Source organism: Coffea arabica, chromosome 6c (genome assembly GCF_036785885.1).
Source record: "Coffea arabica cultivar ET-39 chromosome 6c, Coffea Arabica ET-39 HiFi, whole genome shotgun sequence".
Taxonomy (NCBI): domain Eukaryota; kingdom Viridiplantae; phylum Streptophyta; class Magnoliopsida; order Gentianales; family Rubiaceae; genus Coffea; species Coffea arabica.
This window is the reverse complement of record NC_092320.1, coordinates 57,890,421-57,917,314: the sequence shown is the minus strand read 5'-3', so window position 1 is coordinate 57,917,314 and position 26,894 is coordinate 57,890,421. Positions and strand designations below refer to the sequence as shown.

Sequence of the window (26,894 nt, the reverse complement as noted above, 5' to 3'; positions counted from 1 at the left end):
GCTAAATGTGTTAAAAATCAATGTAAGAAATTTCCCACGAAAATACAAATGAAGTTAGGAGTTCATGCATAAAATCATAAAAATTTCAGGACTTAGAGAGTAATTAAACTACAACCAAAAGACCAAACTAACCTTAAAATTCTAGACTAATTACCATGCGGCCATCACTTGAGCTATCAGAATTTCACAATAACAAATGGAACCGAATGGAAGCTAGGCAATTATCTGCTAAATCCAAGCGGTGGGAGGTTAGGATCTAACTGAGATTGGGTGGTGAATTGAGAAAGCTGTCAGGAGGGAATGCATCACCAAATTGCTGAATAAGCAATAACCGGATGAGAACAGCGTAAAGAAACAAAAATTGGCGGTGGCTGAGAGCAAAACCAAAGCTGTCGTCCTTTCTTACTTTCTTTCAAAAACAGACTCGAGTGAGTGAGAAAAGAGAGAGAGCACGGTTAAGAGAAACCAGTTACAACTTAGGTAAGCATCATAATCAATTAGCCAGAGCTGAGGAAGGGACTGCAAGGAACGGGAGAATCGAGTGCTAGGAATTGAGGAGCTGAAACCGAAACTTGAGCAGCCTGCAACATCGAACTTTAAGGGGAACAGGTAAGATTTTATAACAACTCGCTGTTTAGTTGGTATAAATGGATAAACACCAGCTGCATGTCGAATTTAGCTAGGAATTTGAGCTTGTGGCTGAAGTAAATGTCGGGCAGCAACTGTAAAATTGCAGGAAAAGGGAAATTGCAGAAAACTGAGATTAAAGCCTGAACCTGCAACTGTTATCAAATTTTTCTTGGGATGATAACATTAAGAAGTGCATGCAACAGATATTTCTTCAGTATTCTCGTGAATTCTAATCATAAGCTGTCATCCTTTCTTTAGGATAATTTTTAGCTAAGTCATTACCCTCTATACGTTCAGTTGGGACATAAAACTGAATTCGATGGAGTCTGATGCATGCTGCCATGCATCAGGTTTTGCTGCTAAGCTCAGGCACGGGATTTAGCCCAGCATTCCTCTGAATTTTGGTCATGAACGACTCTGCTTAGCTTAAGATAACCTGCAGTAGATTGAGTGTCCTCTGCATAAGTGATTGAGACCAGAAACTGAGGAAGTAAAGGCGAGAAAATGTCAAAAGATAAGCCACTGTTTTACTGGAAAAAGTATTTGCTGCAACCGAGGGGGGGGGGGGGGAAGAAAGAAACTTTGGTGATCCTCTATAAACTTTAACTTCTAAACCTGTGCAGTAAATGTAACATGTCATACGGACCTTAAACCTCAACAAGGAAGATTGGAACCAGTAGAAACTCAACTAAATGCTAAAGTAGAAATGAGTGCAGGTTGGTTGGCCGAGGGAGTGAAGCAGAATGTGCTTTTGTCCGGCCATTTTTGATCCTGAAAATGTGAGAACTGGGTGTCGATGTCTTCATAAGAATGGTTGACGCTATAAAATTCACCTCAATCCCATAAGTGTAGCTTCAGTTATGATCAAAACACCAGAGATTGGCAAAGCTACATTTCTCGTTGCCTCTCTCTTGTTTTTCCGAATGCATTCTACTTGATGGTTGTGACGCACCCACTTCTCCCTATGGCGAACCAAAGGATATCCGCGGGACGCTTGCCTAGCTCTCGCCAGGACTCAAGTAATTCCATTCAAACTTATTAACGATCTTCACAGCACACGTAAATAACTTAAATACAGTAAATGCGAAAGCGTTCAAGCTTAACAATAGTCATCCATTATCCAGCCCGCACGTCGGGTGTTCAAAGTACATCATAATCCCCAAATATACATCACACCCCAAAAGTTACATTTCAATTCCAAAAGTACCACCCAAAACCAAGGGCATAGCCAAAATATAATAGAAATCCTAAACAAAAGCTCATCAGGAGGGTTTCTCCAGTACGCCTCCGGGTTCAAACCTGTTAAGAAAAACAAATCTATAGGGTGAGCAAAAACGCTCGTGAGGCCAAGAACACACATGCAGGCACATAGTTCAGGTAACAAACCCAAATAACAATTCAAATAATAGCTTGCAAGTAATTAATAACGCCAACAAAAATGTAACCAGAAACAATTCAAGGATATGGTAGTTCTCAGGAGCTAAGTTCCACATTTTGCCGATGTCATTCCTATATCTTCCCGCGATGACTCTCCGTCAACCGGGTTGATATTTCATATCCGTAGTTCACCACTTACTTCTCATCCATCCACCATACACCGCTTCGGACTCGCACGACATTTATGAGGCGATACTCCACGAGTATGCCAAGCAAGATCTCTCCAATAGATCAAGCTTATCATATGAATCTCATGGCTCACCGAGGTTCCCGACCAAGCCAATGCCGGCTCGAGTTCCAAGGTCGGCCTATGAGTTTGGGCGTCCCCCATGTGTCATGTAAGTGTCGAGGAGATTCACTCCAACGACGTATGCAGCCATAGCATACCATATCATGTATTCAAGCATTTGACAGGTCTAAGCATGTATTTCAGGTCATGTAAATCAGGCAAACCATGTTAAGCATGAGTCATTTGTTTCAAATGAGAACGAGTGCGAGAAAGTACACACTCGACTCCATTTTTCAAAACCAAGTAGGCTAAGCATGTAATCAGGTAAGCCAAGCATGAATCAAGTCCATAGAGTTCAAGTAGTCATACACTTGACACTCACCGAGCAAATCAAGAAGAAATATTTTCTGGAAGTTCAAGTGTGCACGGTAGAATCCTCTTGAAGGTTCTCGTGTGCGCCTGGGCAAATAATAACGTATTATCATTCATATATCCCAATTATCAAGGAAGATTGTACACTAGTACAATCTAAGGAAATTCCACGAAATCGAACCTCAATTACTCGTAAATCGAGGTTCAATTAGAGTTTCTTCAAGTACAGGAGCATTTGGATTTTTATCTTGGAAATCGAGGTTAAAATGTTTGCATAATGTCGAAAGAATAAAAAGTTCTTGGAAATCTCTATTTCCTTGAAAGTTGGAAAATTTCAGTTTTGATATGGATCTTTGAAAAATCGTATCTCACTCGATACAAGTCTAAAATTGGAAAACTTTATACCGTTGGAAACCTCTTGAAAATTACTAAAAGTTCTTACAAGACACTATTCCACGAATCTAAATGGAAGGTATTCAAAAATGAGTTTAAAGTTGCTGTCCCAGATCACCCAGGATTGAGCCGGGGTTGGTTTTTCGCTAACTTTGGAAATTTGGCAGAATTCACTCGTTGCAAACCAGCCCTTGAAATTTATAGATCAATTAGAGGTGCAAGTAAGGTTTAGGGCAGAACAAACGGATCAAGAATCGGAGTTTCGAGAACCAAGATATGATAGCTCAAAGTTGGGAAAAATTCAAGACTGTTACAAAATTTCCAGATTTGGTTCCGAATTTGGACCTTTTGTTAAGTGTCGAAACGGACTTGAATTGATACCAAATTTTGTAGTATGGTACTCCTATATGAAGGGTATTTCTCTATCAAATTTCGTGGAAAAATACCTTCGGAAAGGTGGTTAACCAATCAACCAAAGTTTGGAAAAATTCTCAAGGCAATATGCCCTTAATCCTTTTCTTCCCAAATCCAATCGTTTGGCTAAGAAAATCCTCCAATCATGGTTCATATGTGAAAGGAAAGTTTAAGAAACATTCATGGTACATTTGGTAGGTGTTTAGTATCAAGAAATTCATTTAGTAAGACCACCACAAATGTCACGTCAAATCTGTCCAAATCCAAGGCTTTCAAGAACAAAACAGTCACCGTATTTTGATCATAACTCACTCAATTTAACTCGGATTTGAGCATGGTTGATAGTGTTAGAAAATACATGCATAGGACTATAATTTCACAGAAGAAATCGTTCTAAGTTTCAGCATGCAACTAGCTTGAAATTAAGCCTAAAGTTGCAGTATCATCAAATCATTTCGGCAGAATGGCGAAACAGGGCAGCTGAATTCAGATGAGTGGTCCGGTTCACACACATAGAACCAGAACGTTCATTATACACCGTTGGAAAGATTGGAACGTCTAGTTTCAAATGCAGCTAACGGAACTTGATTTCGACGTCGGAGTACGGAGTTATGGATGAAATACGAACACTGGTCTGGATTACGACGAAACCGTTTTCCAGATTACTAGCTTTGGGAATAAATTCGTTTGACCAACCAAAACTCAGTATTTTTCAATGAAAATTTTTACACAACTACTACAACATATAAACAACACAATCAAGCCATTAAATCCTCAAATTTCGGCATTAAAGTGACCGAACAGAGCAGGGGTAAAATGGTCAGATTTGGCCTTTTGCACCTAACGTGAGTTTCTATCACTTTTCCATCAACAAACCACTGATTTAAACACTAATTCCACATTATAAACATCATTAAGAACAAAATCAGCAGCAACCCAAGAGTGGGAATTCATAGAGTCCACTTTTCCAATTTCTCCAACAACAACCACAATCTATATGCAAATTCAAGCTCATAAGTGTAATTTAACTTCCATAGGACAAGTTTAAGGTATTAGATCATTACCTACTTTGATGGTTTGTCTAAACAGAATTTTCGGTCCCTTTGAAGCCTGAAGAAAACCGTGAAAGCTCCTCCCTTTTACAGCTCAAAGTGTTGTCCAAGTGTAGAGCTAAGTGTATGTGAAATTTGGTGTGAATCTATGGAGGTTTGAGCAAGATTTTTGAGGTGAAGTTTGTGAAATTTGAAGATGTTTTGCCTCAGCTGCAGCTCGGCCAGAATGAGAAGAAAAGAGGAATGTTTTGATCTGATTCCTTTGCGTATAAAGAAAGCTTGCCGTCAAATATTTTAAGTACGTAAAATCGATTGCAACTAGTGCGCCTACGCGCGCGTTTTGTACTCGATTTCTCTTAAGTTTGTTGCACTAGTGCACTAAACCTCTAGGGCACATTTATTCATATAAATATTATTCATTCTTAATTGTCCCAAAATAATGGTTCAAAGTCCCTCAATTAAGCGCGCACACGTATTTCCAATTTAGGCGCAATAAAATGAAACCTTTGAGAAATTCTTGTAACGATCATACCACTAACTATCACTTGAGTCTTTAAGCCTAAAATTGCGTATTTTAGGACCATTGTATATGTCTCAAATATTTGAGCTTATTGTACTCCCAAATGGCTAAAGTTTTCAGACACGTTTTCCCTTTTTCACTAAACAAGTTTCTAAGAAAATAATTTTTTTTTGAAACGAGATACTTTAAAAATATAACGAAGCTATAAAACCATGTACTTAGGTCTAATAAGAATAGAAAATAATATTCGGGGCAAAAATCCAAATAGATAATTAATTGAGCCAAAATTAGGGGTTTTAACAATAATAATTTTACGAGTCCTCACGTGAATTGAGTATTAATTCCTCCATTAACCTTTCTTAATCTATTATTGATTGTTCTTAATTCTTCAATATTAATACACTCCCTATTCAAGTATAGCCTAGAAAAACATGCACCCGTCGTTCCGGACTAATCAAATTTTCGAAAAGCGAATTTTTCAACAAAACGCTTTAAAATTATAAAGAGGCGTCATTCCATATAAATGGATTTAAAATGGTCGAAATAAATAATTCGAAGAAAATGAGTGAATAATCATTTAAATATTCCAGTAATATTCTATAAAAATAAGAAAATTTTCGGATCCTCACATCCTCCCCTTCTTGAAAGGAATTTCGTCCTTGAAATTCATACTTAGAACAATATCATTCCCTTCATGGTTAAGCCTATCAGATCAATCATTGACTTACGTTTTCCAACTCACCCCAAATCATGAGTTGATTGCTTTCTTCCGGAAGATTTTAACTTTCAGAAGGCATATACAATCACCTCATCATATATTATTAATATACATTCTAAACCATCCTTTGAACCATCTGTATAAATCACAAAATCACCTTATCCGCTCGGTAAAGCCAACACAAGTGCACTGGTTAAACGATTTTCACCTTCAAATTCTTCCTCACATTTAAAATCTCAAATAACTTGCCAAGTTTCGTATCCTTAGAAGTCCCTGATCAAACCAAGGTAATATTCGACTACCTCTAAGAACTTCAAATTTCGGTAGGATTTTCTAGTCATTTCCTCTTAAACAGCTTCCACTTAAGCTGAGTTAACAACAATTTCTTCCTTAGATATTATATAACTTAGAAAGGCTATTTCTTCCCATCGATCTCACCTTTATTGGACTTAACAAAAGTTAGCGTTCTCTCGGGGTTTGTAAAACTACCATCAGGTATTTTTTCATGATCTTCTCAAACTTTAGGGTATATCAATACATCATCAATAAATGCCATCACAGATTAATCCTATTACGATTTAAAACCTTGATGCATTAATGCAATAATTGCTGCTAATACATTAGTCAACCCAATTGGCATAACTGAAAATTCAAGCATCCCCATCTTAAATTGGAAGTGGTTAAGCACATCAGTTTCTAGGATTCCCGGTTGGTAGTAACTCTACTTTAAATCCCTTATTCGCTGCTCCTGACCCTTGATTATAATTCTCGTTTATGTGAGGTTATGGAGCATTTGTTCTTAATAGTCTCATCGTTCAACTCTCAATAATCTATGTATATATAGCCTCAAGCGTCCATTCCAAATATACCATCCGGTCCCTAATCGTTAGGCTCATTCAAGCCATCAAATATTTCCTTTCACTCACCCAAATCTCACAACTTTTAATATCTCAAATTGGCGATTAAACATTGGATCCCATCTCAACCCTAAGTTCTCGACTTTTTTTTTTCTTCCCAGAATTCAGCCAATTTAGTTTGGAATTCCAACTCCTTGTGAAAAATTTCTATTTCTATTCGCATCTCTTCCAAACTTTTCATTCATCCATTTTCTTAATCCTGACTGTTAGCCTATCAGCTCAAGCATCTAAATAAGTAGCAAATCAGAATTTGAAACTCAACTATCCACAACCTGTAAATTCTCACGCATCTAAGTCATCCAGGTATATTTACTCTTCCCTCTCCTCGAATGATACTTAAGAAAATCCACACACACGACTAAAGTAATACCTCTTGATATAATGATATGTACTTCCATTCTAAGGTCTTACTCCCGTGTGTAGTGAAACCAAAAAACCATAAATTATACGCCATATGAAACAAGTTCCAAATCCTAACAAAAAAACTGTTACGCACTAGCAGGACCAAAATCCGTTTCCTCAAAATTTTGTCTAAATCAAACCAATCATGACTTACAAGATAAGGTCAAGACTTTTGATCTATTTTGAATGTATCTGTGGCAAAATACGATTCAAAATTTTCAAAATTAGAGTTAAAGATACAAATTTTTCTTCATGACCCAAAACTAAATTTTCTTAGTAAGAGATTTCAAATAATGTTTAACCACAATCATCAATACATATTTAAAATCTCTCAAATAGATTTAAGAATATTAATCATGCAACTTAATGCATGATTTTTAAAACATATACATAATAATCATAACATATACATGAAGGGTGTTCCAACACTTTTTCTCAAAGTTTCGAGTTAAATCTATGTTCGAGTAAGGCGTATATTTTAGAAAATACCTTTAAGAAAGATAGGTAAACATGTAGGTTCATTTTCGCATAACCTGTGATCCAATACCTTTACCACCCTTTTATCCAACCAAGAGTTAACTCTACTGGTACATAAAACCCGATCATTTCTAATATCTGATTCATAACAAATAGGCATTCATGTTCCTAAGAAAGATTCGAACTTGAACTCTATCTGATTTCGAGTCTCAAACGAGTTCAAAATTTGTATACATACATATATATATATATATATATATATATATATATATAAATTTTGTGAAAAGTAAAACAAGTGAATCTGGGTATAGTATTAGTCAAGTAAAATTGAAAGCGCTTTTGTTCAAGTAGAACAAATTGGTAATGAGTTCAGGTCATCTCACCAAACCCACGAAATACTTTTGGAGTTCAAACTTTGACAAAAGTTGAAATATGGCCACAGGACCAATCATAATATACGTATAAAGCAGTTATTAAAATTTCACACAGGAAAATCTCACTAAGTTCCCAACTAGGTTAATCCATTATACACTGGTAGATCTAATCTTCTGGTTTATTCTCGATTCATATTCAGTACTAGGATCTCATTAAATTATATAAGGCCATCCATCAATTTTTCTCACGAGTACAGGGTTGTCTAAGCTCTCGGCCACGACCCCTTTTTCCTATTCCTGCTACCATACTTAATAGGAGTCTATAAGCGCAAGAAAAGGAATAATTAATCATAAAAGAACTTAATGCATATACAAGTTGCAAAAATATTTAGAATCAAGACATGATTCTTTACATGTATCGAAGGTTATAGTACGAGTTAAGAAGTCACAAAACAAGACCAATATGTCAAATACTGTATATAGGCAATTAAGGGTCACAAAATGTAGAAGTATATGCAAGCGGGATACAAAAGGTCTCATGGCGTGCACCACCCTTCCTAAGTCCTTAATTAAACCAATGGGTCCGAATATCACTAATTCCAATCAGATCACATGCCTTTATGAAATTAGATCCAATCAAACCATAACACAAGTGGAAACCAAAGGTTATCCATTCGAAGTTCAAAATCTTTAATAAGCAAGCCACCAACCAGAGCACCATCATCTCCAAGAATAACTAGTCTTAGGGTTTTATAGTTAAAGCCTCAAGCTCCAAGTTCAAACCCAAGAAATAAGTACAACTTGCTAACTTACGTGTCAAATGGAAACCAAGTCAATTCACACTAACTGCGTGTTCTTGAATGCGGTTACTCTATATCTCAAAGTTCCCTCAATCCGTACACCTAAAGATAGGCTCACCCTTCTTGAAAACCAAGAATTTTAAAAGATAAGAAGAGTATTTAAAGTAACAAAAATCTTATCAAGTTCAAGATTTTCATTATAAAAACATAAGTTCGCCGTTCTTCCGAAAATTCAAGATATTTTTATTATTATTATTATTATTATTATTATTTTGTAAAGCATAGATGAATTCAAGTGTGAGAATACACCAGTATACAATCAAGGGGGAAAATCTAGTTTAGAAAATTTTAACCTTGTATCAACCCATCACATACAAAATTTCAACAAACTCATCAGTTATTCACAAATTTTTAAATTGAAATTCAAGTAAAATTCACATATTTACCAAAATCGAAGAATTACACATACTTAAAGCATATATATATTATTTCCAATTATCGTTTGAAAATAAAACTAGTACATCCCCATTTTTCTTTTAGAATTTCAAAGCATAATTTCTCTAGGAGGTAAATGAGCAGGAAAATGCATTTTATACCTTTGAAACTCTTTCATCTGGGTTCACAATCACGATACATGGAGTTTGACCATCAAATCTCGGTCTCTTATCTGCTTTAGCCAGCACTAATAATTGTCTCACTTCTTTCCATACTTACAAGTATAATAATAATTCAAATTCGTCCAATCTTTCATTACTAATCTCTCATCCCATATTTTCCTTCAATATAACATCAGCTAATTCCTCAATTTTTATTTCTACAAGTCCCAAGTAAGAAACTCTCAAGTAACCAATTTCTTTAACCCGTAGGATACAATAGACCCTCTAGTTCACATAATATTCAAATTCATCCCACAGTCAGGCATCCTAAACTTTAATCCTAGGATACACTACAAGATCTAAAGCCTATGCTCTAATACCAACTGTGACGCCCCCACTTCTCCCTAAGGTGAACCAAAGGGTATCCGCGGGACGCTTGCCTAGCTCTCGCCAGGACTCAAGTAATTCCATTCAAACTTATTAACGATCTTCACAGCACACGTAAATAATTTAAATACAGTAAATGCGAAAGCGTTCAAACTTAACAATAGTCATCCATTATCCAGCCCGCACGTTGGGTGTTCAAAGTACATCATAATCCCCAAATATACATCACGCCCCAAAAGTTACATTTCAATTCCAAAAGTACCACCTAAAACCAAGGGCATAGCCAAAATATAATAGAAATCCTAAACAAAAGCTCATCAGGAGGGTTTCTCCAGTACGCCTCCGGGTTCAAACCTGTTAAGGAAAACAAATCTATAGGGTGAGCAAAAACGCTCGTGAGGCCAAGAACACACATGCAGGCACATAGTTCAGGTAACAAACCCAAATAACAATTCAAGTAATAGCTTGCAAGTAATTAATAACGCCAATAAAAATGTAACCAGAAACAATTCAAGGATATGGTAGCTCTCAGGAGCTAAGTTCCACATTTTGCCGATGTCATTCGTATATCTTCCCGCGATGACTCTCCGTCAACCGGGTTGATATTTCATATCCGTAGTTCACCACTTACTTCTCATCCATCCACCATACACCGCTTCGGACCCGCACGACATTTATGAGGCGATACTCCACAAGTATGCCAAGCAAGATCTCTCCAATAGATCAAGCTTATCATATGAATCTCATGGCTCACCGAGGTTCCCGACCAAGCCAATGCTGGCTCGAGTTCCAAGGTCGGCCTATGAGTTTGGGCGTCCCCCATGTGTCATGTAAGTGTCGAGGAGATTCACTCCAACGACGTATGCAGCCATAGCATACCATATCATGTATTCAAGCATTTGAAAGGTCTAAGCATGTATTTCAGGTCATGTAAATCAGGCAAACCATGTTAAGCATGAGTTATTTGTTTCAAATGAGAACGAGTGCGATAAAGTACACACTCGACTCCATTTTTCAAAACCAAGTAGGCTAAGCATGTAATCAGGTAAGCCAAGCATGAATCAAGTCCATAGAGTTCAAGTAGTCATACACTTGACACTCACCGAGCAAATCAAGAAGAAATATTTTCTAGAAGTTCAAGTGTGCACGGTAGGATCCTCTTGAAGGTCCTCGTGTGCGCCTGGACAAATAATAACGTATTATCATTCATATATCCCAATTATCAAGGAAGATTGTACACTAGTACAATCTAAGGAAATTCCACGAAATCGAACCTCAATTACTTGTAAATCGAGGTTCAATTAGAGTTTCTTCAAGTACAGGAGCATTTGGGTTTTTATCTTGGAAATCGAGGTTAAAATGTTTGCATAATGTCGAAAGAATAAAAAGTTCTTGGAAATCTCTATTTCCTTGAAAGTTGGAAAATTTCAGTTTTGATATGGATCTTTGAAAAATCGTATCTTACTCGATACAAGTCTACAATTGGAAAAATTTATACCGTTAGAAACCTCTTGGAAATTACTAAAAGTTCTTAGAAGACACTGTTCCACGAATCTAAATGGAAGGTATTCAAAAATGAGTTTAAAGTTGCTGTCCCAGATCACCCAGGATTGAGTCGGGTTGATTTTTCGCTAACTTTGGAAATTTGGCAGAATTCACTCGTTGCAAACCAGCCCTTGAAATTTATAGATCAATTAGAGGTACAAGTAAGGTTTAGGGCAGAACAAACGGATCAAGAATCGGAGTTTCGAGCACCAAGATATGATAGCTCAAACTTGGGAAAAATTCAAGACTGTTACAAAATTTTCAGATTTGGTTCCGACTTTGGACCTTTTGTTAAGTGTCGAAACGGACTTGAATTGACACCAAATTTTGTAGTATGGTACTCGTATATGAAGGATATCTCTCTATCAAATTTCGTGAAAAAATACCTTCGGAAAGGTGGTTAACCAATCAACCAAAGTTTGGAAAAATTCTCAAGGCAATCTGCCCTTAATCCTTTTCTTCCCAAATCCAATCGTTTGGCTAAGAAAATCCTCCAATCATGGTTCATATGTGAAAGGAAAGTTTAAGAAACATTCATGGTACATTTGGTAGGTGTTTAGTGTTGATCTTGATCCCTATCTTTTGATGTTTACAAAACAAATGGATGATACTAATATTTCTTCAAGATATATTTTCAGTTATGAAATTATTTGATTCCATGAACAAGTGCAATTGGAAGAAAACAAAGTATGCTGAAACTGTCGGACGCTCAAAAAGACTGCATCGGACGTCCGACAACCATTGAGTATCTTCGGACGCAGAAAACTAGCCTATCGGACGTCCTAAGGAATTGAAGAAAAATTTCCAGTTCTATATCATACCTTCGGACGCAGAAAACCAGCCTATCGGACGTCCGAAAGAATTGAAGAAAAAGTCTTAAACTCTCTGCCTGCTGTCGGACGCATAAAACAGAGCTATCGGACGTCCGACACTGCCAACGGCTAGTTGACTGTTCAGCTACTTTCTATCCGTTGGAAGCATTAATGAGGCACTTTCTTGGTCCTATATAAATAGTGGTTGGTCAGACACTTAAAACAACTTTGGCACACTGAAGATACAAAAGATCTAGAGAGATTTTAGTGAGAAAATACTCCAAAAAGAATATTTGTAGTTTTAGTGGTGTGAGGTTCATTGTAAGCTTTTCATTTGTGAGTGAATCTTTCATGAGTGTAGCTTTGTGAGGGTTGTCCTGAGGGATAGTAAAACGTCCTGGCTTGACCGAGTGCTGCTTGGGGCAAGGAGGAGGTGAACCTTCCTTTGTACACAAGAGTGATTGTAATTCATCAACTTGAAGTAGCTTGTTTCAATTAATCTACAAGCTCAAGAGGAGTTGGGTAGTTAATTGGTTTGCAATCCTTTCCTTTTTATTTACTTATTGTTTCGTTTATGATCTTTGCATTGGTTGTTTTGGGCCTTACAATTGGTATCAGAGCTTGGTCTCCTAGAGATTAAGCTCAATCGGCTTTGGAGTAAAGATGACAACCAATAATGCTATATTTTTTGAAGGACATTCTGTTATTAGACCACCTGTGTTTAATGGGTCAAATTATATGAGTTGGAAAGAAAGAATGATTATCTTTTTGCAATCTATTGATATCGAATTGTGGTTTATTGTTAGTGAAGGTCCATATGATGCCATCTCTTATAGATGAAAATACTCATGCATCTAGACCGAAAACAAGAAGTGAACTGACTGCTGTGGATAGAGCTCATCTCACCTTAAATGCAAAAGCCATGAATGTGTTATATTGTGCATTAGACTCAAATGAATCTATTAGAGTCAAGGGTTGCAAGTCAGCTAAAGAAATATGGGACAAACTGAAAGAAATTCATGAAGGTAGTGAGAATGTTAGAGAACAAAAGAAGTCCATTCTAGTTACAAAGTATGAATCTTTCAAGATGGAACCTCATGAAAATGTTGATCAAATGTATTGTAGATTCAATGATCTCATTAAAGATTTAGAGGTGCTGGAAAAAGAATATTCTCTTGGTGAGAAAAATAGAAAAATCCTGAATGCCTTGTCCAATGATTGGGAAAATAAAGTGACTGCTATTGAGGAGGCTAGAGATTTGAATACTATGCCTATTGAATCTCTTATTAATTCTCTTACCTCTTATGAGTTGAAACTTAAGACTAAGGTGCAAGAGGAAGAGGATGCAAAAGTGCGAAAGAATATTGCTCTAAAAGCCTCACAAGATGAAGATGATTCTGCCTCCCTAGATGAAGAAGATGTGGAAGGTGATGACAATGATATCACTCTCATCACAAAAAGTTTCAAACGAATACTCAACAAGAGGAGATTCAGAAATGGTGGACCTAGCAATTCATTCCCAAATCAGTTCAACAACTCGAGAAACAAAGGGAAGCTAGAGTTCAACAAAAAGCAAACTGATCAGTGCTTTGAATGCGGCCAATCTGGACACTATGCAAGTGACTGTCCAGTGATGAAGAAGCAAGAAGGAAGAAAACCAAGAATAAACAAATTTCAATTCACATGGAATGAATGCAATTCCGATGGTGAAATTGAAGAGGAAGATCAATCTGCTCAATTGGCTTTCATGGCCATTGGAGATGATGAGGTAACATCTTCTAGCTCTCAATTTGAAAGTGATGATGAAGATGATGATGATCTTGAATCTTTCATTATAAAATTGCATGATAGTTTGAAAGAATCTTATGTTAGAAACAAGGAATTAAAATAGAAAATTAGTTTTTTGCTTCGAGATAATGCAAATCTTTTTCAACAAAACAAAAAGTTGAAAGCTGAAAATGATTACTTCAAAAAAAGTGAGACTGCTTTACACTTGGATCTTGATAGAAAAACAAGTTTTTGTGAAATGTTCAAAAGGGGACAAGATGATTTGAAAAGAAGAATGGATGATTTAAATGAGTTGCTTCAACATAAAAAACAGGACTGTTTTCAAAGTAATAAATCAAAACCTCATTTTAAGATAAATTCTGCTGCAAATGAGTTTGCTTTCCATAGGAGAAGACAAGTAAGATTTATTAAACCTGTTCATATGAATAATTCCCTGATTATGTGTAATTTCTGTTGTCAAAAAGGTCATATGAAAAGTGATTGCTATGTGAGAAAGAATATAAAAAAAGGCATGAAATGCATGCGGATAGTTAGACATGATGCTAATTTTAACAAGTAGGAGGTTTTGTCTAATCATTGCAGTGATTCTTGTTCAGAATATTTTTTCTTTTGATACTTTGATCTGAGTTTTCGCTGATATCTTTGAATACTACTGAATCTATATGATGTCAAAAAGAGAGATAAAAGAATAATGCTGATCTCATGATGATTTGCTGTGATTGCTGTCATTTCTCTATTTTTTCTTGGAATATTGAATTCTCTGTTATTGTTGCTGGATTATAGTAGTTGATTTTTAGTCTTATGATGACAAAAAGGGGGAGAAATGGATGCAATTTGTAAGGGGAAGTTATTTTGAGATTATGAGTTTGGCTCTTAAAAGTTTTGGTTGCAATGATTGAGGGGGAGCTTATACTTATTTTTGTTTCTTTCCATCCATTGTTTTGTCATCATCAAAAAGGGGGAGATTGTTGATTTTGATCCCTATCTTTTGATGTTTACAAAACAAATGGATGATACTAATATTTCTTCAAGATATATTTTCAGTTATGAAATTATTTGATTCCATGAACAAGTGCAATTGGAAGAAGACAAAGTATGCTGAAACTGTCGGACGCTCAAAAAGACTGCATCGGACGTCCGACAACCATTGAGTATCTTCGGACGCAGAAAACTAGCCTATCGGACGTCCTAAGGAATTGAAGAAAAATTTCCAGTTCTACATCATACCTTCGGACGCAGAAAACCAGCCTATCGGACGTCCGAAAGAATTGAAGAAAAAGTCTTAAACTCTCTGCCTGCTGTCGGACGCATAAAACAGAGCTATCGGACGTCCGACACTGCCAACGGCTAGTTGACTGTTCAGCTACTTTCTATCCGTTGGAAGCATTAATGAGGCACTTTTTTGGTCCTATATAAATAGTGGTTGGTCAGACACTTAAAACAACTTTGGCACACTGAAGATACAAAAGATCTAGAGAGATTTTAGTGAGAAAATACTCCAAAAAGAATATTTGTAGTTTTAGTGGTGTGAGGTTCATTGTAAGCTTTTCATTTGTGAGTGAATCTTTCATGAGTGTAACTTTGTGAGGGTTGTCCTGAGGGATAGTAAAACGTCCTGGCTTGACCGAGTGCTGCTTGGGGCAAGGAGGAGGTGAACCTTCCATTGTACACAAGAGTGATTGTAATTCATCAACTTGAAGTAGCTTGTTTCAATTAATCTACAAGCTCAAGAGGAGTTGGGTAGTTAATTGGTTTGCAATCCTTTCCTTTTTATTTACTTATTGTTTCGTTTATGATCTTTGCATTGGTTGTTTTGGGCCTTACATTTAGTATCAAGAAATTCATTTAGTAAGACCACCACAAATGTCACGTCAAATCTGTCCAAATCCAAGGCTTTCAAGAACAAAACAGTCACCGTATTTTGATCATAACTCACTCAATTTAACTCGGATTTGAGCATGGTTGATAGTGTTAGAAAATACATGCATAGGACTATAATTTCACAGAAGAAATCATTTTAAGTTTCAGCATGCAACAAGCTCGAAATTAAGCCTAAAGTTGCAGTATCATCAAATCATTTCGGCAGAACGGCGAAACAGGGCAGCTGAATTCAGATGAGTGGTGCGGTTCACACACATGGAACCAGAACGTTCATTATATACCGTTGGAAAAATGGGAATGTATAGTTTCAAATGCCGCTAACGGCACTTGATTTCGACGTCGGAGTACGGAGTTATGGACGAAATACGAACACTGGTCTGGATTACGACGAAACTGTTTTCCAGATTACTAGCTTTGGGAATAAATTCGTTTGACCAACCAAAACTCAGTATTTTTCAATGAAAATTTTTACACAACTACTACAACATATAAACAACACAATCAAGCCATTAAATTCTCAAATTTCGGCATTAAAGTGACTGAACAGAGCAGGGGTAAAATGGTCAGATTTGGCCTTTTGCACCTAACGTGAGTTTCTATCACTTTTCCATCAACAAACCACTGATTTAAACACTAATTCCACATTATAAACATCATTAAGAACAAAATCAGCAGCAACCCAAGAATGGGAATTCATAGAGTCCACTTTTCCAATTTCTCCAACAACAACCACAATCTATATGCAAATTCAAGCTCATAAGTGTAATTTAACTTCCATAGGACAAGTTTAAGGTATTAGATCATTACCTACTTTGATGGTTTGTCTAAACAGAATTTTCGGTCCCTTTGAAGCCTGAAGAAAACCGTGAAAGCTCCTCCCTTTTACAGCTCAAAGTGTTGTCCAAGTGTAGAGCTAAGTGTATGTGAAATTTGGTGTGAATCTATGGAGGTTTGAGCAAGATTTTTGAGGTGAAGTTTGTGAAATTTGAAGATGTTTTGCCTCAGCTGCAGCTCGGCCAGAATGAGAAGAAAAGAGGAATGTTTTGATCTGATTCCTTTGCGTATAAAGAAAGCTTGCCGTCAAATATTTTAAGTACGTAAAATCGATTGCAACTAGTGCGCCTACGCGCGCGTTTTGTACTCGATTTCTCTTAAGTTTGTTGCACTAGTGCACTAAACCCATGTTTTTAAACTCGGACCGGACCGGCCGGTCCGACCGGTTCAACCGGGAACCGGTCAAGTGTCCGGTCCGAGCTGCTCTAAAAACTCGGATGACAGAAACTCGGTCAAGCCCGGGTCAAAACCGGGTTTGACCGGAAACCGGTAAAACCGATAAGAACCCGGTTTTTTTGTTTGCCCTTTTTGTTGCCTTTTTTTTTTTTTTCTTTGCCCATCTAAAATCCTCCTGATCTCTCACCTCTCTAAAACCCATTTTCACCTCCTCAGCTCCTTCAATTTAGCCACCACAATCAGTGCTTGATATCGTTTTCTAAATAAGATTTAATCTTAGATATGGGGAAAATACCAAAAAAAAAAAAAAAGAGAGATGAAGAAAAGAGCAGATTGAAGAAAAAAGATAAAAGTTTGATTATTTGTTAGTTTTGAAAATAAATACCTAAGGATATAAGAATGGAAATCCTGAAAAGAAATAAGAAATAAGAATGGAAAAAAAAACTCAAAAAAAAAAACGAAAAGCAGAAAGAATGGACAAGACTAGCTTGTCCACTTTGTTCTTGAAGTTGTAGTCAGAACCCAGAACAGACAAGACTTCAATGTCTATTGTAAAGCTTACTCTTGCACTGAATCCATATCAAGAGAACTAAAAAATCAACAGCATTGTCAAAAATTCGCTGGAAAAACTTAAAGATTGCTCAACCTCTTCGAATTCGTCCATCTCAAAACACAGGGGAAATGTTTCTCAAAACATTCGGAGTGGCTGCCTAAGAGCTTTTGCCACCGATGGCCTTGAGACTTGAGAGCTTATGCGGCCTTCTATGTTCTATCCTTCTTTGGATTTTTTTTTTAAAAAAAAAAGAAAAAGAAAAAGGAAGAGTGGAATGAACGGAGAACAGGAACAAGAAAAGGTTGCACTAGTTTAGAAAAGCCTTTGTCGGCGGTTAGAGGTAAAGGAGGAAGGAATTGGGGGAATATTAATGTAGGGTTCAAAAAGCTTTTTCAATATTGTATTCTAACCCCTTGGATATTGAAAAACTATTAACATACCTAAAAATGTTTCATAGTCTATAAATATTCTCCACAAATTTAACTTTGAACTTGTAAATATGCATTAAATTATATGAATTACTATTTGATTGTTCTAATTTCTTTGCACTTTCTTGTTAAACAGCTTTGAAACATCAAACACATATGTATACACCTTTATTGATATTAGCATGCTTTTAGATATTTTACATAATATTTTAATTTCAAAATAATTTTTATTAATAACATTGAAGTTATGACAAATCTAAACTTATGAAGTTGTAAACCACCAATTTAAAGATAAATTTTATATCTTATTTTGATTAAATATTATTAATAAATATTTATGACATATTTATGATGTCATTTAATTTGACCCCGGTTGAACCCGGTCGAACCCATTGACCCCTGACCCCTGAGCTCAGCCGAGTCAATATCCGGTCCGAGTCTGAAAACATAGCACTAAACCTCTAGGGCACATTTATTCATATAAATATTATTCATTCTTAATTGTCCCAAAATAATGGTTCAAAGTCCCTCAATTAAGCGCGCACACGTATTTCCAATTTAGGCGCAATAAAATGAAACCTTTGAGAAATTCTTGTAACGATCATACCACTAACTATCACTTGAGTCTTTAAGCCTAAAATTGCGTATTTTAGGACCATTGTATATGTCTCAAATATTTGAGCTTATTGTACTCCCAAATGGCTAAAGTTTTCAGACACGTTTTCCCTTTTTCACTAAACAAGTTTCTAAGAAAATAATTTTTTTTTGAAACGAGATACTTTAAAAATATAACGAAGCTATAAAACCATGTACTTAGGTCTAATAAGAATAGAAAATAATATTCGGGGCAAAAATCCAAATAGATAATTAATTGAGCCAAAATTAGGGGTTTTAACAATAATAATTTTACGAGTTCTCACGTGAATTGAGTATTAATTCCTCCATTAACCTTTCTTAATCTATTATTGATCGTTCTTAATTCTTCAATATTAATACACTCCCTATTCAAGTATAGCCTAGAAAAACATGCACCCGTCGTTCCGGACTAATCAAATTTTCGAAAAGCGAATTTTTCAACAAAACGCTTTAAAATTATAAAGAGGCGTCATTCCATATAAATGGATTTAAAATGGTCGAAATAAATAATTCGAAGAAAATGAGTGAATAATCATTTAAATATTCCAGTAATATTCTATAAAAATAAGAAAATTTTCGGGTCCTCACAATGGTGGCCGTGAGGAAACCTATTTTTGAACAGTATTTCATCTAATTTCCAACCCTGTAAGCTTTCATAAATGATAGCTAAGGTTGCTCTGAGATTTAACGACTATATCTAGTTCCACGAGTAGAGTTAAATTAAAGCAAATGAGAAGAAAACTCATGATAGTTATATACCTAAATTGGCTTCTAATCACTTAATATTGTCTTTACACATATGTTAAAAACTATAAATTTGAGGGCCGACTGTAGTGGAATAAAATTTAATTTACAAATAACTTAGAGTTTAACTAATTTAAAAAGGGAACCAATGGAATATTCCTAAGTTTTAAACTTAGAATCTGGAGTAGAAAATGATTTAATCCTAATGTAAACATTTTATAAATTATTAATTTTGGAAAGTATGTATATTTCTTGATTTAAGATAATAAAGTCAATAAGTCTCGAAATAAATTGGGGAATAAATATTGCGTATATTTTGTATTTTAAGGTCAGACTTGATTTTAATAGTTTAAACAATAAGGTAGAATAAATATTGAATATGTTATATTTTTTATTTTAAAGTCAAACCTAATTCAAATGATTTAAATAATAGTTGAACATCTACAAATTATAAATTTACCATGGAATTATATATTTATCTTAGGAAGTAGCTGCGAGTCAGGAAACAAACCCGAGACTTGAGAGTAAATTATTTGGATAATTTGTGAGTGCTTTTCGAATTTATGTGTTTAACTGTTTATGTGTATCTAAATGAAATTATGTGACAAATGTGCTTATTATGAATTATTACTAAATGATTCCTTGTGAAGTGTATCTCAATTGTCCCTTGTCTTCTAAGTCGAGGGTGTACTTTATCGCACTCGACTTAGTTGAGCTTGAAGGTCGATAATTGACTGAATGTTACTGTAAGTGTGCATGAATGTAAGCCGTATGTGTGCCTCGCCGCATCGGCTGAACTGGGCCCCAAAACCCTCTATTCAACGGACTATTCGAGCCAGCAAAGGGCTTGGTCGGGTAGGACGGTAGCTTTGGGTAAATGTTTCAATATACTTGAGTATTACCATGAGGTTGGGAGATTATTGAACTGATTATTGAATGTAGTGGATTGTTTATTGTTTTGGAGGACATAAGGAGGCGAATTGGCGGAATTTGCAGTGATATTGAAATGAATGTACAATAACAATGAAATGAGTGTCTCTTGACACAGAAATGAATGCTCAATGACATTGAAGTAGCTCTAATGCGAGAACCGTATCCTTTTAAAAGTGATTGTTTACTGATGTGTTTTCTCAATTACTTAATGAAAGTGATTGCACAGTGAAATGTGCACTACTTGCTTAATTGTACTGATTTAAGTGTTTATTAAATGTAACTTGCTGGGCAAACCTCACTGAGTTTTAGCTCAGCCCTTTAGTTTTGTTTTTCTTACAGGGGTTGGAGTCTGAAGGATGATCAAGTAGAGTTAGAGTGTTTTGAGAGGCCTAATGTTATATATTGATGTTAAGACCTGCATTTTGTATCTCTTAACGGATAGATTTATATTTCATGCTACTTGGTGATGTACTTAAAAATGAACGTTTGGATGATTCACTTTTGTAATTTGTAGTGGATAAAGCTTTTGTCTTACTAAGAAGTATTAAGAATGGATGCTTGGATGATTAATGAGAATTGTTATCTCTGAAATTAATGTTAGTGAATGAGTCCTTGCGAGAGCCAGGCGGGTGGTCCGCTAACTTCTAGGATATGCCCTAGGAGGAGACCGGGCCATCACAATTTGGGTAATGGATACCTATTGGCAATTGATTAAAGGGGGCTCAAGTGTTAGTTTTTTGGAAAAGTATAATTAATTTGAAAAAGTATTACAATTTTTTTTTCTTTTTTTATCTGCTAAAATATTTAACTTACTCCTACTCCTACTTTATTGGGCGGAGTCTAAAGAGGCATGTGTGGGAGTTAGGAACGCGAAGAATCAAACCGGACAAGTACACTGTTGCACTCTCTGAATTTTTTAAAACAAGAAGTACTATATTTCTTGTGTGATACACTAAACGGGTGTTTGAACTTTTGACCTAGTGCACAGGAGAGTTTAAAGGATCTTTCCTTGGCAATCTGAAAGTATCCCAATTCAGAGGTATAATAAATATGATGTATGTATTTACATAATAACTTAGGTATGAATATGAAAGTATCCCAATTCAGAGGTATAATAAATATGATGTATGTATTTACATAATAACTTAGGTATGATTTAAATGTTTTAACGAATGCCAAATGAAAAATTCAATAATCAATTGCTCTGTTTGGTGACACAAATATGAAATATTAATGCTGTAACGTGAGAGAGTTTTCGAACCTACTGCCCAACTTGAAAATAAAGTGGCTTGACTCTTAATTCTCAAAAATTTATCGAACCGAAGGACAACATTGGGCTGAACCAATTTTGGAGCCTTGAGTCTATATGGAGACATTAAATCCCAATTTGTCACTCAAAGATACTTGCGCAGCTATATGACCTTTAACAGGTGAAAGTACTTGAAATTCTACTAACAACCAACAGCAACCATCTCTTCGATATGCCAAGACACATGCTTACAAAATTTCTACTTGAGTATTCAAAGAAATGACAAGATTTATTTGTCCGTGAAATTAACTGGAGGATCAATCAAGTCTGGCGTTAATTGACGGTGTCTCTTTCATTTGCCGGTGACTTGGTCATTGTCATTGGCCGCTCGTCCATCCCAACTTGGGCAATTCAACACGGATCAGCTTTACAGTGGTACGGCTTTGTGGTGGGATTTAATTTCTTTTCTTGTTCAGCCAAAAGACTCTTTGGCCAGAAAAGCAACAAGTATTTCTCAAGAATATCCGTACAACATATGAATAAGTCAGCTATTGTTGCTTTCTCATAACAAAAACACAGGATTGAATTCTTTACAAAAATTAATATAGATTCCACGTCATTAATTTTGGTGGAGATTAATTAATTTCTTAAGTGTTCTTTTCATTAATTCATAAGTCAGCTATTGTCATTTTCAGGATTTTTTTCCTTCATTGGATAGGATATGATATCAGCTTAGGTTGAAATTAGGAATTCAGCCTGGCCATAACAATTTCAATAATTTCATAAAGACCCATATCTACACGGAATATATATGTGGGGAGGATTGCGCGCGTGTGTGTGTATATATATATATATATATAGAAAATGCAAAACCAACGTTATTAATAAGTTAGCCGAAAATCATACAACACAATTTATTTGACAAAGTCAGGGGGAATTCCAAAAAGATTCAATTAGATTGGTAGATTTAGCATAGTTTGCTAAAGTTTGTGTAACCTTATTTGCTTCTCTAGGAATCCGTTGAACATCAACATAAATTTGTTCTAATAAAACCAATCGCACATCTTCAATGTTACCTATTGTTATGAGCTGATATTCACTTAAGATAAGCATCTTTTTAGGGAGTAATTTGGAATCAAAACTTTATGGAGTCAGTTAAGATGTTTCAACTTTTATTCCCAATATAGAAAAATTTTCCGCATTTTATTTTTTTGGTATTCATGCTTCTTTTAGCTTATTCTTGTTTGTTGTAAATTTTGCAATAGTTGATCATAGAATGTAATTATGGAGAAAAAAATTCAGAATCAATTAAGTTAAGTCCTAGGTATATTCTAGATTTTGACCTTTTTGGTTTAAAAAAAAATTTAAAATCTAGATGTAAAAGAAAATGAAAACAGTCCCTATAACCAAGACAATACAATCTTTTAATTATAGAATAATTATACCTATTTATGGCTTTGATTAATTTTTATTTTGTATTTCTTTAGCATGCAGTAATATTTATTATTCCCTTACATTTTCCCAACTTCCAGTTTTTAAAAAAAATCACACTTGGGGCCCGTGCCTCACCAAAAACTCCTACAAACTCACTCTTTGAAAAAATTATGAATTTTTATAATGTGTCCCACCCTATTGATGTCAATTAATGGAAAACAAATAAAGTACATGGTCTTCGGTTTCCTATTCAACTAAACTATAGGAAGCTAAGTCAGAGTCAACGGAAACCTTCAAAAAAAAAAAAAAAAGGAAAATAAAGCAGTAAAATGGTAAAATAACCATCCTTTTTTAGTGTCATGTTTTCGCCTTTTGGATATTCCAAACAAAGGGTCATCTTTTCAAAATCAACACAACTTTCCATTTTACCATTTGAAAAAATTACCTTTTGCGTGCCACTACACTCCATGTGAGGGCCATGTTTAAGGTTCATCCAAAATCAGTACATTCAAACTTAATAATTACATTTTTTTTCTTAAAAAGTTTGATTTTCAAAAAACAAAAAAAAAAACCTCAAATATGGCACATAGGGAGTGCAAGATTTTCAAGGCCAATTTTTATATTTCAATCAGTGTTTATTTTTTGTTTTTCATGGAGAATATTGGTTGTGCATATGACTTTCTTTCTTTTTTTTTTCATTAGACTTTTTTTTTTGCATCCAATTCTTTAGCAGATATTTTTGGTGTTTATCAGAGTCCAAACATAATAATCACATGTACTCATAACAAGTTGAAATCACAGAAGATGACCCTTATACTTGGACAGAGGTAGTCCATTTATATTTAAATGAATACAAGACAGATCGCAACAGACACACATGGATAGACTGATTAAGTTATCACTGAGCAGTGATTTTTCAATGATAACACAGACAGCACCGTACGTTATTAGCAACTGACATAGGAACAACAACTATTGGCGGCACATATGCAATTCTAGTGAATTGTTCGCCTTTATTTGAATACAAAGTACGTTGCAAATTGCAGAAAATAGTAGGCTTTCAACAGTTGTAGACACAGTAGCAAGCATAATAACGATGCTGACCATTGCCATTCCAATTACATTCTCCGGAGTAAACATGCTCTGTATACTTGCAATAATTGTAGCACCTGTCAGAGGAACAATCCCCGGACCAGTTCTTGGCAAGCCTCTTGCAAAATGAAGCTTCAGCCATTGGCATCTCTGCATGAAACAAAGCAAAACATTAGAGTTAGTCCAAAGTGTATGGTATATATCAGGGATCTAGCCCGTCCACCTAAGGGATAGGTGTTTGTTAGTATTACAGGGCATGGTTCCTCTATGTCATTTTTTGTGTCAATCTTTATCCCATTTTCTATTTTTATGCCACATGTATTGTTATTCGCAACACTATACATGTATACTTGCAGTATAATTACATGTCACGAGAAATTAGAAAGCGCGAGAGAAAATTCAAAAGCAGAGTACAGGGCTAAACTTTAAGCAAAAACATTTATTGAAAAGCATACGGCGCATATGTAATACAAATTAGTTCGTAAAATTTTGATTGTGAGTGTACATATACATGATACACACTTATAACTATTCTAATTCGTTGCTAGTGACAACCATTTCTGTTTGTTCTACTCGAAGTTCTCTAACTAAGAGAGAGGTAGAGACAAATAATTAAAACTTTGGGAATGTACAAATATACGCCATTCTATGCACGTGTTCACCATTTAAGACTATAGAAGTGTAAACTCTCTTACTAAAGACTAGCTACAACTTACTATTTGGTACGAGGAGGAGGAAGCAGATGAGCAGGGCAAAGAAGGTTGCGCAGCTGAATTGAGATTTAGCCATCTCCGATATCTTATGTTAGCTATGCTTGTGAGAACACAAGTTAATGATGATAACTATTTATAGCAAGAGATGGTGCAATTTGCCAAAACCTAATCGGTAGTTGTGTTGAAACTTCTTATCGCTGAGTTGTTAAGAGAAAGCTACAAATATCAAAGAATTAAGACAAAGTCTAAGTCAGAATTAGCTTACGAAAGGAGTTTAAATAGAGCATCAACATCATTAAGATTTGAAATTTTTAAGTCCAGCAATTTCTAACCTCTTTTAGTGGAAAAGATAATGAACATTAGCATAATGTCGCAAAGCTTAAGTATAAACTCATCTGGTTGCGGGATCGACGGTTACATCATTTTCACATACAATCGATGGACGCATGCCGAATTTTGGTACATCAATTTCGAATGTAGAAGCCACAAGGCAGGAAGGACGGCAGCAATGGAATGCTGATAATTGAGCTATTGCATGCATGATACATATACAGTTTGCACACACATATAAATGTATACATACATATGTACATTGTCCAAAATTTATATTGAGGATTGAAACTTGAACCCCATATCCCTCAAGTTTTCAATGGACATTCTTGTGCTTTATTTTCTGACAACCAAGACTATCTAGTAAAGGAAGATGAAATATAAGCTTTTAGAATTCTTTTTACCTATGATCTATTTAAGTTTTCTTGAGATTTAACCATGTCCATTATTTGTATTTTACCAAGCGCGTGGAATAAAAAAATCAAGGATGATAAGAATTTATAGCAGGGCACATATAGCGAGCTTTTCAACAACTTGATATACGTTGAAATTTGAATCATTCATATCCGTGGAAGATCAAACAAAAGGAAATGTACGAATAGAATAAGGACCGGTACATTCAGCAAACATCACTTATCCAAGGACATAATTAATAGCATTAGGACCGGTACAAAATTTGAACAGATCAAAAGATAGCTTAATTTCCTACCGTCTTAATAATTGTGGGGAACTAAATTTGGACATCCTTCGCCGCATAGTGTTATTCTAAATCGCTGTCAGTGTCCTGTTAAGGATTAACGCATACTTTTGTCTTCCTTCGAAAGAATCGTTTTCTAATTTCAGCCCCTAATTTTCACAGTTTATTGCACGTAATTACTTTAGTTCAATGTCTTTCACTTCTTCAAACGCCTTGTGTTCGTAAAATATGCCATTACTTGTTACTAAAAATTAAACTACAGGAAAAACTCTTTAAAATTTTGTTTCTTGAGAAAGATCTTGTGAGATCTGGTGCTTATTTCATCAATTACTTGAAGGCTTACCACTGAAGAATCTTGTTTTGATCGATTGTTTGAGAGATTAGTCTACTCACTGCACTCAAAATCTTTTCTACTGTTAGATTCAGGGTTCAAATATCATGCCTGCCAATTGGAGATGGAAAAGGTGTGGAGAGAGATGGAAAAAAAATCTTGTGTAACTTTGACATGTATTAGAGTTTTTGGAACTTTGAATATTTTTTTTTTAATTAGTTGATTCTGACTCTAAGAGTTTGGTTACGTCATTATGGATTTTAGCTCTCCAATGCAAAAGAAAAAGAAAAAAGAAATAGTATTCACTGGTAATCTTGAAAACCTAGTTTGGTAAATAATTGGAAATAGTTCTTAACCCTGATATAATAACTATTATTTGATCCCGTCTCGATTATCTTGAGGAGACAAAGTCGCAGACAATATAATATTAGAGGTAGCCTGCCAACTACACCAAACCTGTACGCTAATTAGTAATAAGTTTGGATAGTTGACTAATGGTAATATAGTGTCCTTCATTTCGATCCACGCATGTATTATATTAGCTCTACCAAATCAAACTTTGCATCCATAGTAATGTTCACACAACACCAATACGCAACACACATCAGGCTGTTATAATAAATGAGAGTCAAATTATCAAGTTGCGTGAAACATTTACAACAAGAAACAGACACTTTCTCTCGTAGAGTTTTCTAACGAAGTCTATTCTTTTCTAAGAATTTCTAATGAGAGTTTTGTTAGTTTATATTTCTCTTATTGATCTAAATTTTCTCAGATTCT

General features: G+C 35.3%; 3 long non-coding RNA genes across 4 annotated transcripts; 1 reads left to right on the top strand and 2 right to left on the bottom strand.

Moving 5' to 3' along the window:
• The first annotated feature begins 371 nt into the window (after nucleotides 1-371).
• LOC140008925 (uncharacterized) lies at nucleotides 372-20,859 on the top strand. The gene is made up of 2 exons (XR_011816242.1): nucleotides 372-609; nucleotides 20,608-20,859. It is a non-coding gene; the product is annotated as an uncharacterized lncRNA (long non-coding RNA).
• Nucleotides 1,723-4,785, bottom strand: LOC140008927 (uncharacterized). Its single transcript, XR_011816243.1, has 2 exons — nucleotides 4,540-4,785; nucleotides 1,723-1,929 (listed from the first exon to the last, which is right to left on the bottom strand). It is a non-coding gene; the product is annotated as an uncharacterized lncRNA (long non-coding RNA).
• A 2,887-nt stretch (nucleotides 20,860-23,746) lies between the features above and the next one.
• Nucleotides 23,747-25,103, bottom strand: LOC113691467 (uncharacterized). Of its 2 annotated transcripts, XR_011816241.1 has the most exons (3): nucleotides 25,089-25,103; nucleotides 24,760-24,972; nucleotides 23,747-24,193 (listed from the first exon to the last, which is right to left on the bottom strand). It is a non-coding gene; the product is annotated as an uncharacterized lncRNA (long non-coding RNA). The 2 variants fall into 2 exon arrangements; XR_011816240.1 differs by lacking the exon at nucleotides 25,089-25,103 and having other exon boundaries at nucleotides 24,760-25,062.
• Nucleotides 25,104-26,894: the final 1,791 nt, after the last annotated feature.